This window comes from Stegostoma tigrinum, chromosome 3 (assembly GCF_030684315.1).
Source record: "Stegostoma tigrinum isolate sSteTig4 chromosome 3, sSteTig4.hap1, whole genome shotgun sequence".
In the NCBI taxonomy this organism is placed as follows: domain Eukaryota; kingdom Metazoa; phylum Chordata; class Chondrichthyes; order Orectolobiformes; family Stegostomatidae; genus Stegostoma; species Stegostoma tigrinum.
Window position 1 is genome coordinate 95,504,924 of NC_081356.1, and position 23,826 is coordinate 95,528,749.

General features: G+C 41.6%; 1 long non-coding RNA gene across 1 annotated transcript in view; it reads left to right on the top strand.

Annotated features, from left to right (window-relative positions):
• The window catches only part of LOC125451127 (uncharacterized), a 115,456-nt gene that overhangs the window by 79,279 nt on the left and 12,351 nt on the right, over positions 1–23,826 (top strand). Inside the window, exon 5 of the long non-coding RNA XR_009445638.1 lies at positions 7,616–7,758. This is a non-coding gene — a long non-coding RNA (uncharacterized LOC125451127). The remainder of the gene's footprint in view (positions 1–7,615; positions 7,759–23,826) is intronic.

Sequence of the window (23,826 nt, forward strand, 5' to 3'; positions counted from 1 at the left end):
CTTTACCTTTGGTTTTGAAGGGATGTGGGGCCTTACTTGGTCTGAACAAGTAGATGGATTTGGCACCTGCATTCAGTGTGTCATGATATGCAATGTTCAGCTTCTCTGGGCCTTTAAAGAGTTTTGGAAATTGATGTTTTCAGTCAGAGTGTGAAAAGGAGCATTACAGACTGTCAACATCATCTTTACTGTGAGTTGGACCTTTAAGGGTGCAACTTGGAGAAGAAGCTATAAATAGTGGATGAGTCTTGAACCCTACATCACTTAACTGAAAGTTGAAGAAATATCAGACCTTCATAAATCATGGGCAAGTTACAAAATCAAACCACTTATCTGGGAGTTGGAGAGGCACACCATGCAGCTGTTAACAACCAGCCCAAATTATCAAAACGGGAGTGAAGCAGACAAAATTACCATCACAGAAATTCTGCAAAGTCATTGCTTGGTAAGGAACTGCCAATAGGGACTGTCTTTAAATTAATGTAAGCTAGAAAACGTCTTTTTAAATAAGTAGCTATACTTGGATTTAACTGAGAAACAAAAAGAATATGGGAAAATCCAAAGAACTATAATATGATAACAAATACAAAGTAGATAAAACTAACATAAGGCAAATGGTTTCAAGATATAGAGCTCAGCTTAGCTGAGGTTTTAAATGAATACTTTGCTTTTATTATGACCAAAGCAGTAGATAGCACCCAGGCCATGGTGATGAAGCTTAATCCCTAGCAGGGTTCAAAGTTGATAGTGTTGGATGGAGTATCAACACCCAACGGTTGTAAGGATAAACCAAGGAATTAGAGACTAGTCAGTTTAATTTCAGTGATGGGGATGATTCTAGAGACAATTATTTGGGATTGCATTAGTAGTCACAAGAAAAATGGTGAGCTGTTTAGGAAAAGCCAGCATGGATTTTTAAAGGGGAAATCACATTTGACAAACTTGCTGGATATTTTTGAAGAGATGACACAAAGGGTCAATGAGGCATTGCTGTTGATGTGGTGTTATTGGGCTTACAGAAGGCTTTCAATCCCAATGTCTTACAACAAACTCATAAGAAAAGTAATAGTGCATGGAATGAAGTTGACAATGGCAACATAGATACAAAATTGGTTATGTAACAGAAACAGCATGTAATAGTTAATTTTTGGGACTGAAAGTAGTTTGTAGTGGAGTTTCCTGGATCTAGTATTAGGGCTCCTGCTTTCTCTGATATAAATTAATGATCTAGGTTATGGTGTGCAGTAAACAATTTCAAAGATTGCAAATTTGGTAATTGAAATTTGGTAGTATTGTGAACTGTGAGAGGGACGGTACAGGACAGCAAAAGGACATGAACAAGTTTGTGGAGTGGAAAGATTCTGAAATTGAAATTTTCACTTCCAAAACAGTACTCAATTCCTATATTGAATGTCGGAAGATGATTTACCTGTCAATCAATCCCTCAACAATCTGCTTGTCACCAATTTGTAATGCCCATTTGAATTGCATTACTAAAATGGCATATTGCACATAAAGCATGGTAAACTGGCAGGACAACTTACAGCACTATCTTAACCACCTGCCTTTCAGCTCCAAAAATATCTGGGGAAGATCATTCCTTTAGTTTCTTTGGGAAAATGTTGAAGCTGCAATAAATACTATTTTAAACAAATCCCTCCATCTTCTTTCCTTAGTGTGTTTGCATTATAGTATCAAGGCGAAGAAAGCTGTAATGGAATTAGATTAACAAAAATTTACTACCGTACTATTTGAAGGTGAAGATAATTACAACCACAGCTATAGATCACTTCATATTACAGGCCCACCTACTGGCAGTTTTCAATCAATGTCCACACTATCCAAAGGAGAAAGCCTCAGGGTGAAGGAAAGCAGCCTGCCCGCTGATAGCAGCCTTTGATGCTCCCAAATGGGTGGAAATGATTAAAAATGATTAGTTGACAATTATATGCTCTGAGATAATCAATTCACTCAATACACTGTGAGTGTAGGTTGATCCCTTTTAACAAAGACCGTGACTAGTGGGGAAGTACCTGAGAATCTGGCATGCTGATATAAGTACTGTTGTACTCACTGTTGTGTGGAATTGGCTTGCGCCATATGGTGCTGCTATGAACTGATTAGCTGGTGGATTAAAAGGTCCTTGCATTCCCGATGCTGAGTTTCCAACTGTGAGAGTGATTGACAGACTAACTCATACTAGATTTTAGCCATGCTTCTCCATTTAATGAAGGAAAGAAAGATAGACAATCTCCCCCTTGCAAATACTAATCACACCACATCCTCCATTTACCAATATGTAGAAGCAATTTACTCAAAGCTTGAGGTTTTCAAACCTACACATAACACACCATTATTATTAATCTCTTTTGAAGTTTTGTCTTACTTACTAGGGACCCTGATTTACATACAGTGGAAGCCAGTCCTACTTGGAACAAAGGAACAAATAGCAAAAGACGATTTTAGTCACAATTCATGCTCAAATATCCAATATAATAATTTATGACTTTTTCCCTGCCACAATTCAGAGAAGATAATGATAAAACTAACATGACAGCTGTTTGTTTACTCTTCCCTTTCTCTTCATGTATTTTACGTTTGGAAGATTCTGAATTTTGAAATTATTAATCACATGCCATTTTGAATTGGAACTATTGAAAAATACAAAATAAACAAAAAATTGCTGAACTCCGAATGCTGGAAATCAGAAACAAAATCAGAAATTGTTGGAAAAAGTCATCAACTCTGGCAGCAGAGTTGTCTGCTCTCTGTCAAGGGCTTGCAACAGTGCTCCAGTGAACCTCAGTGCAGAACAATACTTCATTTTCTTCTTGGGAACTATGCAGCCTTCTGGTCTCAATATTAAGTTCAACAGTTTTAGGGTTTAAGCATCTTCTCCCATCTCCTTACCCAAACCCCATATGCCAAGCATTGTGTTCATTTGGGCCAGTACTACAAAATAATCCAATGTCATCCACTAACTATCACCATTAGCAGACATTTGTTCTCCCTGGCCAACCTTTACCCATTCTTTTGTCTGCCCAACTGTTTTTCTCCCTCTATAGGCCCCATATCCACTTATCTTTACTCTTTCCTCCTCCCCAAACTGTTCCTCTACCATATGCACCACCCTTTCCGAAGAAGGGTCAACTCTGCATTCTCTTCACAGACACTACAGACGTGCACAGTTTTTACAGCAATTTCTGATTTTTGTAATAAGAATTAAACCGTATATACAATTCATTTTAAGCAATTGTCATGAACAAAAGATCATAATCAGCAATTTCTGCTATTATTTTAGGCTAGCAGCTCAAAAAGGACTAGAAATGTCAACAGTTTGTCTGTAGCAACACTTAGCACAGATGTCACCTGTGGCTAGCAAGACCAAAGACATTTCTGGACCTGTAAGTGAAGTATTGTTAGAACAATAACAATACCTCATACATCACTGGTAATGGGAACTTCAGATGCTGGAGAATCCAAGATAACAAAGTGTGGAGCTGGATGAACACAGCAGGCCAAGCAGCATCTCAGGAGAACAAAAGCTGACGTTTCGGGCCTAGACCCTTCATCAGAGAGGGGGATGGGGAGAGGGAACTGAAATAAATAGGGAGAGGGGGAGGCGGACCGAAGACAGAGAGAAAACAAGATAGGTGGAGAGGAGAGTATAGGTGGGGAGGTAGGGAGAGGATAGGTCAGTCCAGGGAAGACGGACAGGTCAAGGAGGTGGGATGAGGTGGTAGGTAGGAAATGGAGGTGCAGCTTGAGGTGGGAGGAAGGGATGGGTGAGAGGAAGAACAGGTTAGGGAAGCAGGGACAGGCTGGGCTGGTTTTGGGGCACAGTGGGGGGAGGGGACGAGCTGGACTGGCTTTGTGATGCAGTGGGGGGAGGGGAAGAACTGGGCTGGTTTTGGGATGCAGTAGGGGAAGGGAGATTTTGAAGCTTGTGAAGTCCACGTTGATACCATTGGGCTGCAGGGTTCCCAAGCGGAATATAAGTTGCTGTTCCTGCAACCTTCGGGTGGCATCAGTGTGGCACTGCAGGAGGCCCATGATGGACATGTTGTCTGAGGAATGGGAGGGGGGGTTGAAATGGTTCGCGACTGGGAGGTGCAGTTGTTTGTTGCGAACCGAGCGGAGGTGTTCTGGAAAGCGGTCCCCAAGCCTTCACTTGGTTTCCCCAATGTAGAGGAAGCCACACCAGGTGCAATGGATACCATATACCACATTGGCAGATGTGCAGGTGAACATCTGTTTGATATGCAAGGTCATCCTGGGGCCTGGGATGGGTGTAAGGTAAGAGGTGTGGGGGCAAGTGTAGCACTTCCTGCGGTTGCAGGGGAAGGTGCCGGGTGTGGTGGGGTTGGAGGGGAGTGTGGAGCGGACAAGGAAGTCCTGGAGAGAGTGGTCTCTCCGGAAGGCAGACAAGGGTGGGGATGGAAAAATGGCTTGGGTGGTGGGGTCGGATTGTAGATGGCAGAAGTGTCGGAGGACGATATGTTGTATCCGGAGGTTGGTGGGGTGGTATGTGAGGATGAGGGGGATCCAACGTGGACTTCACAAGGTTCAAAATCTCCCCTTCCCCTACTGCATCCCAAAACCAGCCCAGTTCTTCCCCTTCCCCCACTGCATCACAAAGCCAGCCCAGCTCGTCCCCTCCCCCCACTGCATCCCAAAACCAGCCCAGCCTGTCTCTGCTTCTCTAACCTGTTCTTCCTCACACCCATCCCTTCCTCCCACCTCAAGCAGCACCTCCATTTCCTACCTACCACCTCATCCCACCTCCTTGACCTGTTCATCTTCCCTGGACTGACCTATCCCCTCCCTACCTCCCCACCTATACTCTCGTCTCTACCTATCTTGTTTTCTCTCCATCTTCGGTCCGCCTCCCCCTCTCTCCTTATTTATTCCAGTTCCCTCTCCCCAACCCCTCTCTGATGAAGGGTCTATGCCCGAAACATCAGCTTTTGTGCTCCTGAGATGCTGCTTGGCCTGCTGTGTTCATCTAGCTCCACACTTTGTTACCTCATGCATCACATCTGTTTTTCTCTTGATCAAGGCTTTTGAGATGAATTACTTCATTGAAAGGTTTAAATGCCTAATTCTGTAAATTAAGCTGCATATATCTGTTCATCATGGTTGCCCACCTGTGCCATAATAAACACAATTTGAAAGGTGTATCAGAGATAATGGAAACTGCAGATGCTGGAGAATCCGAGATAACAAAGTGTGAAGCTGGATGAACACAGCAGGCCAAGCAGCATCTAAGGAGCACAAAAGCTGACGTTTCGGGCCTAGACCCTTCATCAGAAAAGGGGGAAGGGGAGAGGGTTCTGAAATAAATAGGGAGAGAAGGGGAGGTGGATCGAAGATGGATAGAGGAGACGATAGGTGGAGAGGAGACAGACAAGTTAAAGGGGCGGGAATGGAGCCTGTAGAGGCGAGTGTAGGTCGGGAGGTAGGGAGGGGATAGGTCAGTCCGGGGAGGAAGGACAGGTAAAGGGGGTGGGGTGAGGTTAGTAGGTAGGAAATGGAGGCGTGGCTTGAGGTGGGTGGAGGGGATAGGTGAGAGGAAGAACAGGTTAGGCAGGCGGGGACGAGCTGGGCTAGCTTGGGGATGCACTGGGGGGAGGGGAATTTTTGAAGCTTGTGAAATCCACAACAATACTATTGGGCTGCGGGGTTCCCAAGCGGAATATGAGTTACTGTTCCTGCAACCTTCGGGTGGCATCATTGTGGCACTGCAGGAGGCCCATGATGGACATGTCTTCTGAGGAATGGGAGGGGGAGTTGAAATCGTTCGTAACTGGGAGGTGCAGTTGTTTATTGCGAACCGAGCGGAGGTGTTCTGCAAAGCAGTCCCCAATCCTCTGTTTGATTTCCCGAATGTAGAGGTAGCCACAACGGGTACAGCGGATGCAGTATATCACATTGGTAGATGTGCAGGTGAACATCTGCTTGATGCGGAAAGTCTTCTTGGGGCCTGGGATTCGGGTGAGGGAGGAGGTGTGGGGGCAAGTGTAGCACTTCCTGCGGTTGCAGGGAAGGTGCCGGGTGTGGTGGGGTTGGAGGGGAGTGTGGAGCGGACAAGGGAATCCCGGAGAGAGTGGTCCCTCCAGAAAGCAGACGAGGGTGGGTATGGAAAAATGTCTTTGGTGGTGGGGCCGGATTGTAGATGGCGCAAGTGTTGGAGGATGATGCGTTGGTTCCAGAGGTTGGTGGGGTTGTATGTGAGGACGAGGGAGATTCTCTTTTGGTGGTTATTGCAGGGACAGGGTGTGAGGGATGAGTTGCAGAAAATGCGGGAGACACGGTCGAGGGCATTCTCGACCACTGCGGGGGAGAAGTCACGGTCCTTGAAGAACGAGGACATCTGAGATGTATGGGAGTGGAATGCCTCATCCTGGGAGCAGATGCGGTGGAGGCAAAGGAATTTGAAAGGTGCTTTGTTTGTAAAATCTCCCCTTTTCTGGTCATCCAGGCCAAATATGTTTCTACGAAATCGCTAAGAGCATGAGAAGCAGCTGTAAGACTGTCTTTACTTCATAAATACACTTACCTCACAGAAAGAAAACTCTTCAATTTAAAAGCTCCCATGTGAGCAATAAAACAAATTGGTCTGACAAAAGGGCTTCTCAGTGCCTGTACTTTATATATGACTAATATGGTCCACTACATAAAAGCAGACAGTAAAATAGATTCTAATGCTTAACCCTGTGTCCTCAATGGTGTTGAAATACAAATCTAAAGCAGATTACGTGAATTTTTCGTTTTCAATGGATTTCAGATTTGTAGGAAATAAATAGCTCAACCAATGAGGTTGTATGAAAAGTGAGTTGTAGATTTTTTTTGAAAATCAACATTATTTAAAATTATCAATGAAACTTCAGTTTTGTAGTAAAATACTTTTAAGTAAATCAACATTATTTAAAATTGCATTGTCGACAAACAGTTATAGTTTTTAATTTGCTGTATCCTAACTTCATAATGCAAAAATATCAGACATAGGTGCAGGGATTGGCTGTTTGGATTTGAGCCTTCTCTGCCATTCAATAAATTTAAGGCTAATCATATTATGGACAAAATTCAACTTTTCTGGATGTCCTATAACCCTGAACTGTATTAGATCATAAACCTGAGTCAGCCTTGAATATATTCAATAATCAGGCCATTGTTGTTCTTTGGGTTTGAGAATTCCAAATATCAGTGACTCAGTGAGCAAAGAAATCTTTCTTCCTAAATGGAAGAGCCCTTATTTTGGAATTATAAGTATATACAGAGTTTACTGAGTATATATCATTTTACACGTGGGTTGCTTATGTAAATGAGTGAGAAACGTCAGATGGATTTCAAAGTATAGATTTGTCTGCACCAGTTTATGTATAAGAAACATTTTACCTAAGTGCTCTTGTTGGTGAAGGGGTCAATGGGACACAGAACTTGGTTAGCAGTTCAACTCAATTTTATTAACAAAATATTCCTTGTTAAACACTCTGTGAATATTTCCCAAATTCACACATCATTTACTCTCTACCTAGCTCCATCTGTATGAGAAAAGATGTTAACGGCAATTTGTTTGAGCTAGGCCTTGAAATCTCTTTCCTCTCTCACGCAGGGCTGGCTTTCTTCCACAAAGGTGGATCTCATAGATCAGGGCAAGATCACCCGCTGGGTCTTCTCGGGTTGCTGCATGATGTTCTAACACAAATCTTGCTGCAAGTTCGCCCCGGGAGTCTTCACTGATGGGCTGGCTCTCAGGTGTGTGTGTTTCTTTCCCATCCTTACGCCACATCTTCCAGAATGTTCTGTAACCTTTGACCAATGAGGTCATGAGCTGGGTTCAAATCATCCAGTAGGGTCATGACAACAGCCTTCATTGGGAGGAAGGTACACACACTCAGGCAGGGAAGATGCTAAAATCTCTGACACTTTTCCCATTCGCAACGCGTGAGCTTGTTGTAGCTGGTTCCACTTGAAACTTTATGACCTCTTCCATCTTGGTTTCCACTGCAGTCAATAGTTGCTGGCTGCTGTTTAATTTAGTTGGGCCAATTTTTTTCAGGTCAGATGTCTCTGGCTATGGGTCATTTCGAAATGTCCATTTTTGGGCAAATGGTTCCTTGACAATAATAGTGATAATCTGCTCAAAATGTGCATGATGTCAAAACTATCCTATTTTAAATAGGGATGTACTAAAATTGGGACACTGGGACACAGCTGTTGCCTCCCATTAATAGAGCAAAGCCAATAAAATTAGGCATGGTGGCTCAGTGGTTAGCACCGCTGCCTCACAACGCCAGGGACACAGGCTTGACGCCACCCTTGGGCTTCTGTGTGGAGTTTGCACATTCTCCTTGTGTCTGTGTGCACTTCCTCTGGATGTTCCGGTGTCCTCCCACAGTCCAAAGAAGTGCAGGCTAGGTGGATTGGCCATGCTAAATTGCCCGTAGTGTTCAGGGATGTGTGGGCTAGGTGGGTTATAGGGTCATGGGTCTGGGTGGGATGTTCAGAGGGATGGGATGGACTTGTTGGGCTAAAGGACCTGTTTCCACACTGTAGGGATTCTGTGATCTATGATTACAAAGAGATATGGCTAGTTTCTAACAAAGCTGAAGAAATATAACACCAAAAATGGTAAAGTCACCATTTCCTATCAGATCAGAGTGTTGCTCTCTCATTAGAGAGTGATGACTGGTGGTGATTTAACCACACTTTGGGTAAGAAGAGAGTTTATGAAGGACAGTACACAGAACAAAAACAGAAATTGCTGAAGCAACTCAGCAAATCCAGTTGCATCTGTGAAGAGAAAGCAGAGTTAATATTTCATGGGGACAATAGGAATATTTTAGGGATGTTCTCAAAGCATACCTGGGGCGATGGTATTTGACAAAATTTCATTGACAAAATTTGAAATTGGCTGGTAAGGTATTAGATCAATCATGTGATGTTTTGGCAAAGAGAACTAAATAATTAAAATGTAGAATCAAAGTAGAAAATAATATGACCAATTTCAAAAGCTTTGCATGTGACTTATATTTTTCCAGCCTTGCTAATGTTTATTGATGTCACTAAATGGCCTGTTACTTCATAAAGTAGTGAATGAATTAGCTTGAATAAGTTGGGATCTGGACAGAAAATGTGCTTATGGCAGAAAACTTATCTTTATTAATTCATTTAGAACAGTGGTTCTCAAAACTATGATCTGTGAAATGATGTGAACGCTCTTACCAAGCCAGAGACGACATGGACAATGCCATAGGACAATGTGGCCAGGGATGCCATGTTAAGAAGATTCAAATAACCAGCAGCTGGAGGAAGATTTGGTATGAATCTTGAAGCAGATATAGAGTTCAGCAAACATTGCATCAAGGGTAACCTGATGCACCAAGTGCACTTCTGTCTCACTGAAATATGTAAAAAAAATTGACTCTTAAAACATTAATAAAATAATCATTATATGCAGCACTTTCATATTAGAAGTATTATGTAGTACCATAACAGCTGTTGGCTCTGATTATTAAACCATTTGACAAGGGGATACTTCAACCAAAAATGTTTATGCACCACTGTTCTATAGAATTCTGCAGATTATTTAATATTAATGAAATGTGCATTTTCCTGAAATATTTCTCCTGCTAACAACATCGTACCGAACAGTTAATTATGATGGACTTTTACACCTACCTGTGGAAGGATTTTAAAGCTAAATAGGAAAGCTCAAAATGGGTCAAGTGCATTTGCTGTGTTCATATATTTAAGATTAGATACTTTGACCCCTGCTGTTGTACTGATTTAACTGTGGCTCTCACAACCAGCAATCTCCTTGATGTTACTTAATCATTTAAAAAGAAAGTGAGAGGGAGATCAGGAGTGTCATCTGTCATATGGCTGCATTTGGCTTCCTTTCGTTTCACTCTGCTGGAAGGCTTTTGGCCTCTTTCAAATTGTATGTGTGAGCTAAATGAGAAAGTGACACTAAGATAAGAGTTTTACAATTTAACTCACTAATAAATTTAGTAGGTTCTAGTAATCCTCTTCATTTGTCACTGAAGTACACAACAATTCTTTAACAACCTATTCTGTTTTTATTCTGGCACATAAATCCACAGAAGTAAGAAGTTAGTACTAATTTTCATGCTTGTGAAATATTGTATCTCAAACCGTATCTTTTGTGGGGCGAGCAGTTGTTGGTGAAGAGGTTGAAAAATACAGGAAAATATTATGTAAGAAAATATATACCACCTCAAACACATGATGAAGGCAGAGAGATTGCAATATCTACATTCTGAACTAACAGGCCAAATTGAAGTTAATTGTTGCCATTGTCTCCTCCAGCTGCTGGTTATTTGAATCTTCTTAACATGGCATCCCTGACTACAGTGTCCTATGGCATTGTCCATGTTGCCTCTGGCGTGTTAAATGTCAAATGTTGGCGTCTCCTCTTCTAGATGTTTTCTGTTATTGTGTATTGCTTGCTCCTCTGAGAGGAACAGTGTCATAAATTGTTGCAGTCTCAATATTCACCAACATTCATCAAATCGGTGATAGTCTAAGGATTCAACTCTTTCAAGTGATTAAAGGATGTGAGACACTAGATATGATGGATGCAAACTGACTATGTTAATCCAAGAAGGATCAGGATGGTATATGATACCCTAGGTGATAAGGCTTGAATGCTATTCTAGAAAATGCAAGCCTTTCTACAATCCAATATTTTTTTTCTTCGTTCATTCATGGGATGAGGGCATCACTGGCCAGGCAACCCATCCCTAATTGCCCTGAGGGCAGTTAAGAGCCAACCAGACAGCATCTTTCCAGTTATTCATTTGAAAACATTTTGACATTTGCTAACCAGTTGAGCTCAGTAAAGTTCTTCCAGCTTTGCACAGAGATCCTCAGACTTGAAGTCATTCTGCTGGCAAACATATTCTTTCAAATGGCTTATACTGCTTTATAAAAAGACTTCTTTCTTCTTTTCTTAACTCAGGCCAACATTACTTCAAAATTAGCCTCATTGGACTTCATCTATTATCAAACAGCATTTCACAAAATGCCACAAAAAGAAAAATTCCAAGAGATAACCATACGTTTGTCAAAATGATAGGTTTAAAGCAGAGTTCTAATTGAGCAAGGTAGAGAAACATAGAGATTGACGGAGGTTAGTTTGAAGCTTAGGCTCTAAGTGGGGCAATGGAAATCAAACATGTACAAGATCACTTAAACCATAAATTTCAAAATCCACAACATTGCAGTAAGAAAAATATTTATACAGAGCATCCTTAAGCCATCTGCAGATACCTCTCAATCAATGAAAATTAGTTTTAAATGTAGTTAATATTATGTGAGTAAAGATAGTTAGATAATACTGATTGTAAAGGAGCCTTGGGTGAATTGTAACTTAATGTAAAAACTTCCCTTTATTGTACAAGAAGATGACCCTGCAGTGCTGGAGAATACAATAAGCTCAAAGCAATACAATGGTGTTATAAGGACTTGAAGTGGAAGAAGGTAAAAATTCTCGGGATTCTGGAGAGTGAAAATCTGCAGGACTCCTCAATCTTCATCACAATGTCTGACTTATTAATGTAGTTTGTTCTTGATAGCTATGATGCAATAAAATTATAAATTATATGAGACAGGGCCTTCACCTTGTTAAGACTCGTTGGTAGTTTTCCACTATTACTGTAAACCAAGCAAGTACTTAGATTTAGCTAAGGTAGGGGGAGAGTGGCAACAATACATTGATATAAGAACTGAAACCCGGTGAGGAGGATGACTGCACTTACCATCAAGGCCACAATTGATCAAATTGTAGTATCAAGGAAAATTAAAGTCAATGGGAATCCGGAGAAAAACTTCACACTGCTTGCAGTCATACTGGCACAAGGAAGATGGTTTTGGTTTTTAAAGATCAATCATCTCAGCTCCAGCACATCTTCGCAGGAATTCTTTAGGTAGTATCCGAGACCCAAAAATTTTCAGCTGCGCTGCAATGACCTATCCACCTATCATAAGGTAGATGTTTGCTAATGGCTGCACAATTTTCAGTATCATTCATAAATCTCAAGTTCTGAAGTAGCCAATGTCCAAATGCAGCAAGTCCTGGATGCTATCCATTCTCTGTTGTCTAATGGCAAATAACTAGGCATGTCATGCAAGGTCCACAAAAGAGACTCTAACTATTATCCTTTGGCATTCAATAGCATTACCATAATTGAATCCCACACTATCAAATTGCTGGGATTACCATTTGAGCAAAAACTAAACTGGACTAACCATACATAACATAATATATATCTGCTATAGCTACAAAAGCAGGTTAGAGGCTAAGTATCCTGCAGCAAGTACCTCATCACCTCATTCTACAAATCCTCATCCACAGTTGAGAAGGAATCAGTCAGAAATTTAATTGAATATTCTGCACTTGCCTATGTGAGTAGATTTCTAACAATACACAAGAAGTTGGACACCTTGAACTTTGAAGCTGGACAAAGCAATCTACTTGATTGGCATCACATCCACAAGCATTTACTTCCTTCACCATCATGTTCAGTAGCACCAGTGTGTACTATCTTCAAGATGTATTGTAGAAATTCACCAAGACTCCTCAGGCAGCATCTCCTAAACTCTTGCCCATGATTGCCAGGAAGGTCAGGTTCATCAGACCCATGGGAGCACCACCAATTGCAAGTTGCCCCCAAGCCACTCACTATCCTGGCTTAGAAATATATCATTATTCTTTCAGCGTCGCTGAGTCAAAATCCTAGAATTCCCGCCCTAATGGCATTCTGGGTGTACTACAGCACATGGACTGCTGCAATTCAAGAAGGCAGCTCACCACCACCTTTTCAGGGTAAGGGGATGGGGCATAAATTCTGACTCAGCCAGCAAAGTCCAAAACACATTAATGAAAATTGAAAATTGCTTTCCTCAACCCCCTAACCAAAAGGAGACTGCCATAATCAAACACAACTGTCTTCAAATGATACATTATTGACAAAGTAGTCAGTTAACGCTGATGGCAGCAAAATTACAGTTATCTGGATAATAACATTTATTTTATTAATGATACTGAAATTTTGGCAAAATACATAGCTAAGACCAAGAAAAGAAACTCAAAGTCATTTAAATATGAATTTTGAAAAACATTGAATGCATCCAATGAGGTTTTCTGTAATTACATATGTATTTAAATCTTTTTGAATTTGCTTCATGTCCTGTGAATTTAAAATGATGAACTGGCCGCCCCAGTATCATCTCTTGCTACGTGTATTGCATTTAGCCGAATAAGATGTCTATGCTCTGCCAGACTCAGAATGGATCAACCCTGGGTTAGTTCTATAGAAAAGGAAATCGTAAAAGATCCACACTAACAATTCAGATCAATTGAAATTTACGACATTACCACTCACAGCTAACGATGGAATATGTATCCTCTCAAAATGTGGGAAACTACTCAGTGTTAGTGAACTTCAAGAGTTAATTTTTTTTTCTACATATCTGATGGCCTAGTTAGGTTGTTACGTGACATCAGTAGTCAGCAGTTCAATAGGAATCGCAAAGGAAAAGACTTGTGGAAACATCTTTACTGTGTAGTGCTTCACTGCCATCTAGTGGCCAGAACAGTCAGCCACTTCTTTTTGGCCTGGCATTTGTTCCAAATAATTTTGTTTCAGAAGGTGAATTCAGGAGATTGAGATCGCACCGAGTTCCTCAGTGCTTCAGAGGGCCCTATTGCTGGTCAACTTATTTCCTTGCCTTGATTGTCCTGTCCAAGTACCTCACCTCACATTTATCTAGATTGAATTCCATTTGCCATTGATCAGCATATCTGAGCGGCTCATTTATATCCCCTGGTATTCAAAGGCTATCCTCCTCACTATTTACCAGCCCACCACATTTTGTCTCATTTATGAATATACTGATCAACTCTCTTATATTCAAGCTGATAAACCACAAGCGGATTGCCATTTTTCTTCATTTAAATAATACTGTTCTTTTGTTCTTCCTTCCAAACTGAACAACTTCACATTTCTCACATTATACTCCATCTGCTGACTTTTTGCCCAATAACTTAACCTATTAATAAACCTCAGTAATCTGCTTGCATCCCCTTCACAACTTGCTTCTCTACTTATGTTTGCATCATCTGCGAATTTGGCAACAGTACATTCATTTCAATCCTCCAAGTCATTAATATATATTGTACACAGTTGTGATTCCAGCACTGTTCCCTGTGGAACCCACTAGTCGTGGGTTGCCAGCTTGTAAAATGTCCCCTTATTCCCACTTGCTGTTTCCTGCCCATTAACCCATTCTCTATCCATGCTCAAATGCTACCTCCAACACCAAGTGCTTTTATCTAATGACTTAACTTGTTGTGAGATACATTGTTGAATGCCTTCTCAAAGTCCAAATGCAACACATCTACTGGTTTCCCCCCTATCCAATCTAGTTCAAGCTCCTTGAAAAACTCAATTAAACTAGTCAGATATGTTTTCCCTTTCAGGAACTGACTCTACTTGATTAGATTATGATTTTCCAAATGTTCTACAATTACTTCCACTATCTCTGTAATTACTTACTTTAGGATCCTCCAATGCAAATTATCCGGGGACTTATCTGCCTTTAGCCCCATTAGTTTGTCTAATGGTACCTCTCTGGTGATAATGATGGTACTTAGGAACATAGAAACATTGAAGATAGGAGCAGGAGGAGACCATTTGGCCCTTTGAGCTTGCTCCGCCATTCTTCACGATCATTCCTGATCATCCAACTCAATAGCTTAATCCTTCTTTCATCTTATAACCTTTAGAACATAGAACATAGAACATTACAGCACAGTACAGACCCTTTGGCCCTCGATGTTGTGCCAACCTGTCATACCGATCTCAAGCCCATCTAACCTACACTACTCCATGTACGTCCATATGCTTATCCAATGACGACTTAAATGTACCTAACGTTGGCGAATCTACTACCGTTGCAGGCAAAGCGTTCCATTCCCTTACTACTCTCTGAGTAAAGAAACTACCTCTGACATCTGTCCTATATCTTTCACCTCGCAATTTAAAGCTATGCCCCCTCGTGCTCGCCGTCACCATCCTAGGAAAAAGGCTCTCCCTATCCACCCTATCTAACCCTCTGATTATTTATTATGTTTTAATTAAGTCACCTCTCAACCTTCTTCTCTCTAATGAAAACAGCCTCAAGTCCCTCAGCCTTTCCTCATAAGACCTTCCCTCCATACCAGGCAACATCCTAGTAAATCTCCTCTGCACCCTTTCCAAAGCTTCCACATCCTTCTTATAATGTGGTGACCAGAACTGTACGCAATACTCCAAGTGCCGCCGCACCAGAGTTTTGTACAGCTTCACCATAACCTCTTGGTTCCAGAACTCGATCCCTCTATTAATAAAAGCTAAAACACTGTATGCCTTCTTAACAGTTCTGTCAACCTGGGTGGCAGCTTTCACCCCATTCACCCATTCACCCCAAGTGCCAAATCTAGTCGCCTCTTGAATACATTTGATGTTTTGGCATTAACTACTTCCTGTGGGTGAAGAAATGTCTCCTCATTTCCATCCGAAATTGTCTACCCTGAATCCTCGTACTGTGACCCTTGGTTCTAGACATACCCACCATCGGAAACATCCTCCCTGAATCTACTCTGTCCAGTCCTGATAGAATTTTTAAAGTCTCTATGAGATCCCCCCTCATGCGTCTGAACTCCAGCAAAAACAATCCCAAACTAATCAATCTGTCCTCGTACATCAGACCCTCCATGCCTGGAATCAGTCTGGTAAACCTTCACTGCATTCCCTCGAGAGCAAGGGGATCCTTCCTCAGAAAAGGAGACCAAAACTGCACACAATATTCTAGGTGTGGTCTCACCAAGGCCTTGTATAACTGCAACAACACATCCCTGCTCCTGTACTTGAAACCTCTTGCAATGAAGGCTAACATACCATTTGCCTTCTTTACCGCCTATTGCACATGCATGCTTACCTTCAGCGACTGGTGCACCATTCCTTCCGTGTATTCTTTTGTGTTAATGGGAACTCCAAAGTATCATCCATTGTCCAGACTGATGCAAAATATCTATTTAACTTCCCTACCAGTTCCTTGTTCCCCAAGTTGTCCAGATGATATATGTATGCAGTGTTGTAATGAGAGGAATTGCAGGATTTTAAAAGAGCAGCAGTCAAGGAACAGTGATAAAGTTCTAAGTTAGGATGGTGACTGTTGGATGGCAAGTGTTATAGTGTCAGAGCTAGTAATACATGACATCCCAGTGCAAGGAGAAATACATAGAAAATGGAAATTGTGTAATCTGTGGCTAGGACAAAATGTTAACCCAAAAATTAATGGAGTGTCATACCTCATGACAAACACCAGAAGTTCAATTTTTCTTCTCACTTTATAAGACATGTTATTTATGCTCCTAGTGTTAGAAGTATGAATTGCCTACTTTTGGCATGTACAGAATTATTCTTGCAAAACTGGTGAAATAGCCTTCCTTCACAATCCCATTTGTATTAATTAATATATCTAATCTTGTTCACATTTGACCTCAGATAAGCTTCCAACGTCATATTCAAACCACCACTCAATTTTCACCTTTGTAACATCATCTGAATTCACCCACCTCTACTGATATGTTAATAAATCTTCAATCATACCTTCAATATGACTAGCTTAGACCACTCCAGTTCATTCCTGCCTGATGGGCTATTCAGTTCTCCTTAAACTTGAGGTCATCCAAAATACATGTCTTAACATGCATCAAATCTGATTCTCCTATCCCGGCTACACTCACTAACAGATATTGGATCCCAGTAAAACAATGTCTAAATTTTAGAACTCTCACTCTTGTTTGCAAAGGCCTCCATGGCCCTTTCCTTCTTCCAGCCCTACAACCCTCTGAGATATCTACTCTCCTCATTTCTTATCCCTTCAGCACTTCCAATTGTGTTATCTTTGGTGACTATGCCTTTGTTTGCTCAGCCCAAAATCTGGAAAATCCCCTTTATATTTTTCGATCTCTCGAACTTGCTTTCCTCCTTTAGCCTCCTTCACCAAGAGGTTTGTCATCTGCTTTGATATCTCCTTTTGTGGCTCTGTGTCACACTTTAATTTTATAATACTCCTGAAGGGTGGCGAGTTTAACTATTGCATTATCCTAATTACGTTGTTGGTCAATGGTAATTTATGACTTTGAAAGACTCAAATTTTCCTTGGATTATGGTGTAATATGTGCATTAAACCAAATGCTGTTTTTAACTCAGATGCAAGAAATCATTCCCTTCCCTTGAAAGCTTGGACTTTGTTGTCTGTTTATTCCTCTAAATAATGAGATTCTGCACAACATGAGGTAACATAAATGGTGTTCATTCACAAGTCAAATGCAGAATGATAGATTAATACTGTTTTGTTGGAAAATACTTCCCTTGACTTCTATATGTAAATTACTCTCAAAATCCAAGCTTTAAACGAAATATAGTCTTTTTTTAAAATAAACCTGAGATGTAAAGAATAACTGGAAACTATGCTGTCATTGCCTTGAGGTGACATCATGAATTTCAGCCTTGTCATTCAGATACAATAATAACCGCCCATGTCATAAAATACTTTTTCTCACCTCTGATAGGGATAGATCTAACAATGAAAATGGAACATGCTCAAGTAATACACTACTCAACCAGTTGTATATATACGTCTATTTTCTGTAACAGGTCTCACAATTCATATAGGTACAAACATGGCACCTTGATAAAAAGGGTCATTTAAAAGACTTCACAGATGCTGTGTACTGTGAAGGATTGAATTTTCAGTTGAATGCTTGCACTTTCACATCTTTCTGTCTGCAGGAATTTACTTTTCAATGGCACATGGTAATCGATGTTTCTTCCCTTGCTGATCAGGAACACATTTGTTATTATACAGTGCTTCATACTCATTCTGGCATACAAAACAACAAAATTTGTCATTATATTGATTATTTTAATAGAATATCTAGATATTTTAAAATGAAAACAAACAAACACACTGCAGCACAATTCATTTTTTAATAGATTGTAAAATATGAATAGTCTATAGATGTTTCACCTACATCCCCAAATTTCTCGTCACCTCATCCAGTAACATGATGAGACAACCAGATAAGCCTATTTTTTCAACACAAAGCATCTGGCCAAGGGAGACAATTTATTCATTATCTGTGGCGATAGCCAAGATCAAATTTCTGTAGGACGAAATTGGGATCTAGCTTTTCGCCAGCATTTTGCATCACCAAGATTTAAACAGTTGTACCTGTAAATATTTTTAATTCATTTGTTCAGATGTATTATGACACAGTTCTGGAGCAGGTGGGACTTGAACCCAAGCGTTCTAAAAGGGCACTTCCTCTGTTTCTTCAAAGACCTGTTTACGTTTAGCATGGTGCATAAAATGCTGTTTATCAACCATTTGAATGCATTTGTTCCCATACTTGATCAATTAAATCCGTATGTAATTATTCATGTTGATGGTTAATAGGAAGGAACTTTATCAACGTACCAGCAGGAGAAGAATTCAATTTTCAAGGCGGGGTTAATGTTCATCTTATGGAAAACTGATGGGGACCCCATTTTGAACATTTTAGGGAAGTTTGGTTCAAGTATTTGGGAATCTGTCTGGGAAGTGTTGCAGTCTCCATCTCAACACTCCAATCAGAACAAAAACACCACTTTTTGAATTAGTGACAATGGGAACTGCAGACGCTGGAGAATCCAAGATAACAAAGTGTGAAACTGGATGAACACAGCAGGCCAAGCAGCATCTCAGGAGAACAAAAGCTGACGTTTCGGGCCTAGACCCTTCATCAGAGAGGGGGATGGGGAGAGGGAACTGGAATAAATAGGGAGAGAGGGGCAGGCGGACCGAAGATGGAGAGAAAAGAAGATAGGTAGAGAGGAGAGTATAGGTGGGGAGGTGGGGAGGGGATAAGTCAGTCCAGGGAAGACGGACAGTTCAAGAAGGTGGCATGAGGTAGTAGGTAGGAAATGGAGGTGCGGCTTGGGGTCGGAGGAAGAATGGGTGAGAGGAAGAACAGGTTAGGGAAGCGGAGACAGGCTGGGCTGGTTTTGGGATGCAGTGGGGGGAGGGGAAGAACTGGGCTGGTTTAGGGATGCATTGGGGGAAAGGGAGATTTTGAAGCTGGTGAAGTCCACATTGATACCATTGGGCTACAGGGTTCCCAAGCGGAATATGAGTTGCTGTTCCTGCAACCTTCGGGTGGCATCATTGTGGCACTGCAGGAGGCCCATGATAGACATGTCGTCTGAGGAATGGGAGGGGGAGTTAAAATGGTTTGCGACTGGGAGGTGCAGTTGTTTATTGCGAACGGAGCAGAGGTGCTCTGCAAAGCAGTCCCCAAGCCTCCGCTTGGTTTCCCCAATGTAGAGGAAGCCACACCGAGTACAATGGATACTGTGTACCACATTGGCAGATGTGCAGGTGAACATCTGCGTAATGTGGAAGGTCATCTTGGGGCCTGGGATGGGGGTGAGGGAAGAGGTGTGGGGACAAGTGTAGCACTTCCTGCGGTTGCAGGGGAAGGTGCCGGGTGTGGTGGGGTTGGAGGGGAGTATGGAGCAGACAAGGGAGTCACGGAGAGAGTGGTCTCTCCGGAAAGCAGAAAAGGCTGGGGATGGAAAAATGGCTTGGGTGGTGGGGTCGCATTGTAGATGGCGGAAGTGTTGGAGGATGATGCGTTGTATCCGGAGGTTGGTGGGGTGGTATGTGAGAACGAGGGGGATCCTCTTGGGGCGGTTGTGGCAGGGGCGGGGTGTGAGGGATGTGTTGTGGGAAATGCGGGAGACGCAGTCAAGGGTGTTCTCGACCACTGCGGGGGGAAAGTTGCGGTCCTTGAAGAACGTGGACATCTGGGATGTGCGGGAATGGAATGCCTCATCCTGGGAGCGGAGGCGGAGGAATTGGGAATAGAGGATGGAATTTTTGCAGGAGGGTGGGTGGGAGGTGGTGTATTCTAGGTAGCTGTGGGAGTCAGTGGGCTTGAAATGGACATCAGTTTCTAGCTGGTTACCTGAGATGGAGACTGAGAGGTCCAGGAAGGTGAGGGATGTGTTGGAGATGGCCCAAGTGAACTTGAGGTTGGGGTGGAAGTTGTTGGTGAAGTGGATGAACTGTTCGAGCTCCTTTGGGGAGCAAGAGGCGGTGCCGATACAGTCATCAATGTAACGGAGGAAGAGATGGGGTTGGGGCCTGTGTAGGTGCAGAGGAGGGACTGTTCCATGTAACCTACAAAGAGGCAGGCATAGCTTGGGCCCATGCAGGTACCCATGGCCATCTCCTTTGACTGTAGGAAGTGGGAGGAATCGAAAGAGAAGTTCTTGAGGGTGAGGACGAGTTCGGCTCGGCGGATAAGGGTGTCGATGGAGGTGGATTGGTCGGGCCTGCGGGACAGGAAGAAGCAGAGGGGCTTGAGGCCATCTGCATGAGGAATACAGGTGTATAGGGACAGGACGTCCATGGGAAAATGTGGTGTTGGGGGCTAGGGAATTGGAAGTTCTGGAGGAGGTGGAGGGCGTGGGTGGTGTCACGGACGTAGGTAGGGAGTTCCTGGACCAAAGGGGAGAAAACGGAGTCCAGATGTGTGGAGATGAGTTTGGTTGGGCAGAACAGGCTGAGACAATGGGTCGACCAGGGCAGGCAGGGTTTGTGGATTTTGGGAAAGAGATAGAAATGGGCCGTGCGAGGTTGGGGAACAATGAGGTTGGAGGTTGTGGGTGGGAGGTCGCCAATTTGTATCTTAATGGACATAAAAATTCTTTCGTAAGTCTCTCGCAGAATTGGTGGTGAGCTATTTGGAACATTTTCCAAGGTCCATAACAGTGAGATCTGAAAGGAAGAGCAGGACTGTCAATAGAGCAATCAAACAGTGAACAATGGACACAAAACAAAAATTCATGATTTTTTTTGATTTTGATTTTATTGCTGCATATACTGAAATACAGTGAAAAGCTTTGTTTATCAGTGGCATAGGCAGACACAGTAAGCAAAGGAAGTACAAATCTAAAAGACATAGCAACCTGCAGGTTACATTATTTGAGGCTGGAGTCCACTCAACAGTCTGATAATGGCCAGAAAGAAGCTGTTCCTGAACCTGCTTGTGCATGTGTTCAAGCTTCTGTATCTTCTGCTGATAGAGGAGGTTGTAAGAGATCAAGGTGCAATGGGTCTTTGATGATTTTGGCCAACATTCCACAACAGCGAGCCATGTAAGTAGAATCTTTGGATGGGAGGTTGGTTTCCATGATGGTCTGGGCCACGTGCACCACCTTCTGTAGTTTCTTATGGTCCTGGACAGAGCAGTTGCTACACCAGGCTGTAATACACCTAGACATTATGCTTTCAATGGTGCATCTGATGAAGTTGGTGATGGACCTAATGAACATGCCTAATTTCCTGAACTGCCTGAGGAAAAAGAGGTGTTGTACCTTCTTGACTGTCGCAGATACATGCAGAGTCGAGGACAGGTCATTGGCTATCATCATTCCAAAGAACTTAATTGTCTTTGCTCTCTCAACCTCAGTTCTGTTGATATAGATGAGGGTGCGTTTTCTTCTGGTCTTTCTGAAGTCAAAGTTTTTGTTATATTAACAACAGAAAATATTGACAATCTTTGGCAGATCTGGCAATAACTGGGGAGAATAAAACAGAGTCAAAGGTCTGAATTTTAGCCGACCTCAAAGAAGGTATTGAAGGAAGGACTAAGAGTGAAATTACAAAGGGGAACATTGGTTTGGTGGACCACCATGTTGTTTTCTCCAGGCAATCTTGCTGCAGGGAGGGAGGTGATCAAATCCACTGGCCACTTAACAGTAGCTTCATGTTACAATGAGAAGCACAAGGTCAAACCTGAATGAGTTCTGTTAGATAGAATGATATCCCAACTCAGGGAATTTAGTTATTGAGGGAATTTTAAAGATTGATCTCTTCATAAAACCTCTTCAAGTTTTCATTTAAAATATAATTTAATTTTTAGTATTCAATTATAGTCTCTTTCAGTCATAGTCAGTGGTCGATAAACTGCCTTTTGGCAAAAGCTACACTGTGCCTAAGTTGCAATTTTGAATGGATTCCATAGCCAGCAGGGCCTGACTCAATAAAGATTATTATGGTAATCATAAATAATGTTAAACTACATTGTAGACTGGGCACAAAAACAAAGTTGCTCAGAAAGCTCAGCAGGTCTGGCAGCATCTGTGAAGGAGAAAACAGAGTTAATGTTTTGGGTCCGGTGACCCTACCTCAGGACAGATGCTGCCAGACCTGCCAAGCTTTTCCAGCAACTTTGTTTTTGGCCCTGATTTACGGAATCCGCAGTTCTTTTGGTTTTTAATTTGTAGATTTGGTAAACAGGACTAGCAATAAAACTGCAGCAGATGAATTCATGACGTGTACAAGATTTTTTTTTAGACCAGTACAACGTGGAACCAATTCGGAAATAGGCCATCCTAGATTTGGTTTTGTACAACGAGAAGGGTTCAATTAATAATCTTCTTGTGAGAGGTCCTTTAGGAAAAAATGGTCATAACATGATAGAATTCTTCATTGAGATGGAAAATAAAATAGTTCAATCCAAAATTACTTTAAACAAAGTAAAGTAAGAGGGCTAAGGGGTGCATTGACTGTGATAGACTGGGTGGCACTTTAAAATGCATGACTAGGACAGGCAATAACAAATACCTAAAAGAAAAAAAAATCCATGTGTTGCTACAGTCCTTTCCCTTTGGTCAAAGAGCACAACAGGAAAAGAAGTGTAACTATCACTAGCAAAATAAATTAAGGATAATATTACATGTAAGAAGAGTCATATAAAGTTGTTTCTAAAAGTAGCATACCTAAGGACTGGGAGTAGTTTATAATTCAACAGAAGAAGACCAAGAGATTGATTAAAAAGAAAAATACAGTGTGCGAGTACATTTGCAAGCAACAATGGAGCTGACAGTAAGACGTTCTGTAATTATGTAAAAAGGAAAAGACTGGTGATGACAAATATAGGCCCTCTTACAGTCTGAAGATGGAAATTTGATGTTGGAGAATAAGTAAATGGTAGAGAAATTAATCAGCCATTTTATTTCTTTATTTGCAGAAGACACAAAAGCTTCCTAGAAATGTTAGAGAAGCAAGACTCACTTGGGAAGGAGAGTTTGAATAAAATTCATTAAAAAATGTGCTGATGAAATGAATGAGGGTAAAAGTTGATCAATTCACATGTCTGACAATTTATATCCCAGGATAACAATGGATGTGGCCATTGGTGTATTGGATGCTTTGATTGACATCTTCCAAACTTGCATGGATTCTGGAAAATTCTTGATAGTTTGAAATGTAACTCTATAATTTAAAATAAAAGAGAGAGGAAGAAAACGGGAATCACAGACTGGTTAGATTAATATCAGGAGTAGGGAAATGCTGGAGTTTATTATCAAGGAAGTGGTCTCAGGACTCTTGGAAAAGGCCTACTGAACTAAGCAAAATCAACATGGATTCATGAACTGAAGTCCTATTTGAAAAACTTAATGGCATCTTTTGAGGTTGTAACTAATAGTAAACATAAGAGAGACAAATGGATGTGATGTATGTGAACTATCAAAAAGCTTTTGATAAAGCGGTGCATAAGAGGATATTGTACAAGATCAAAGTGTAAGGAATTGAGGGTGATATATTTCCAATGGACTGAGTATTAGTTATCATACAGGAAACACAGAATAGGGTCTTTATTGGAGGGAAAGGAAAACTCAAGTTTTATATTACTGG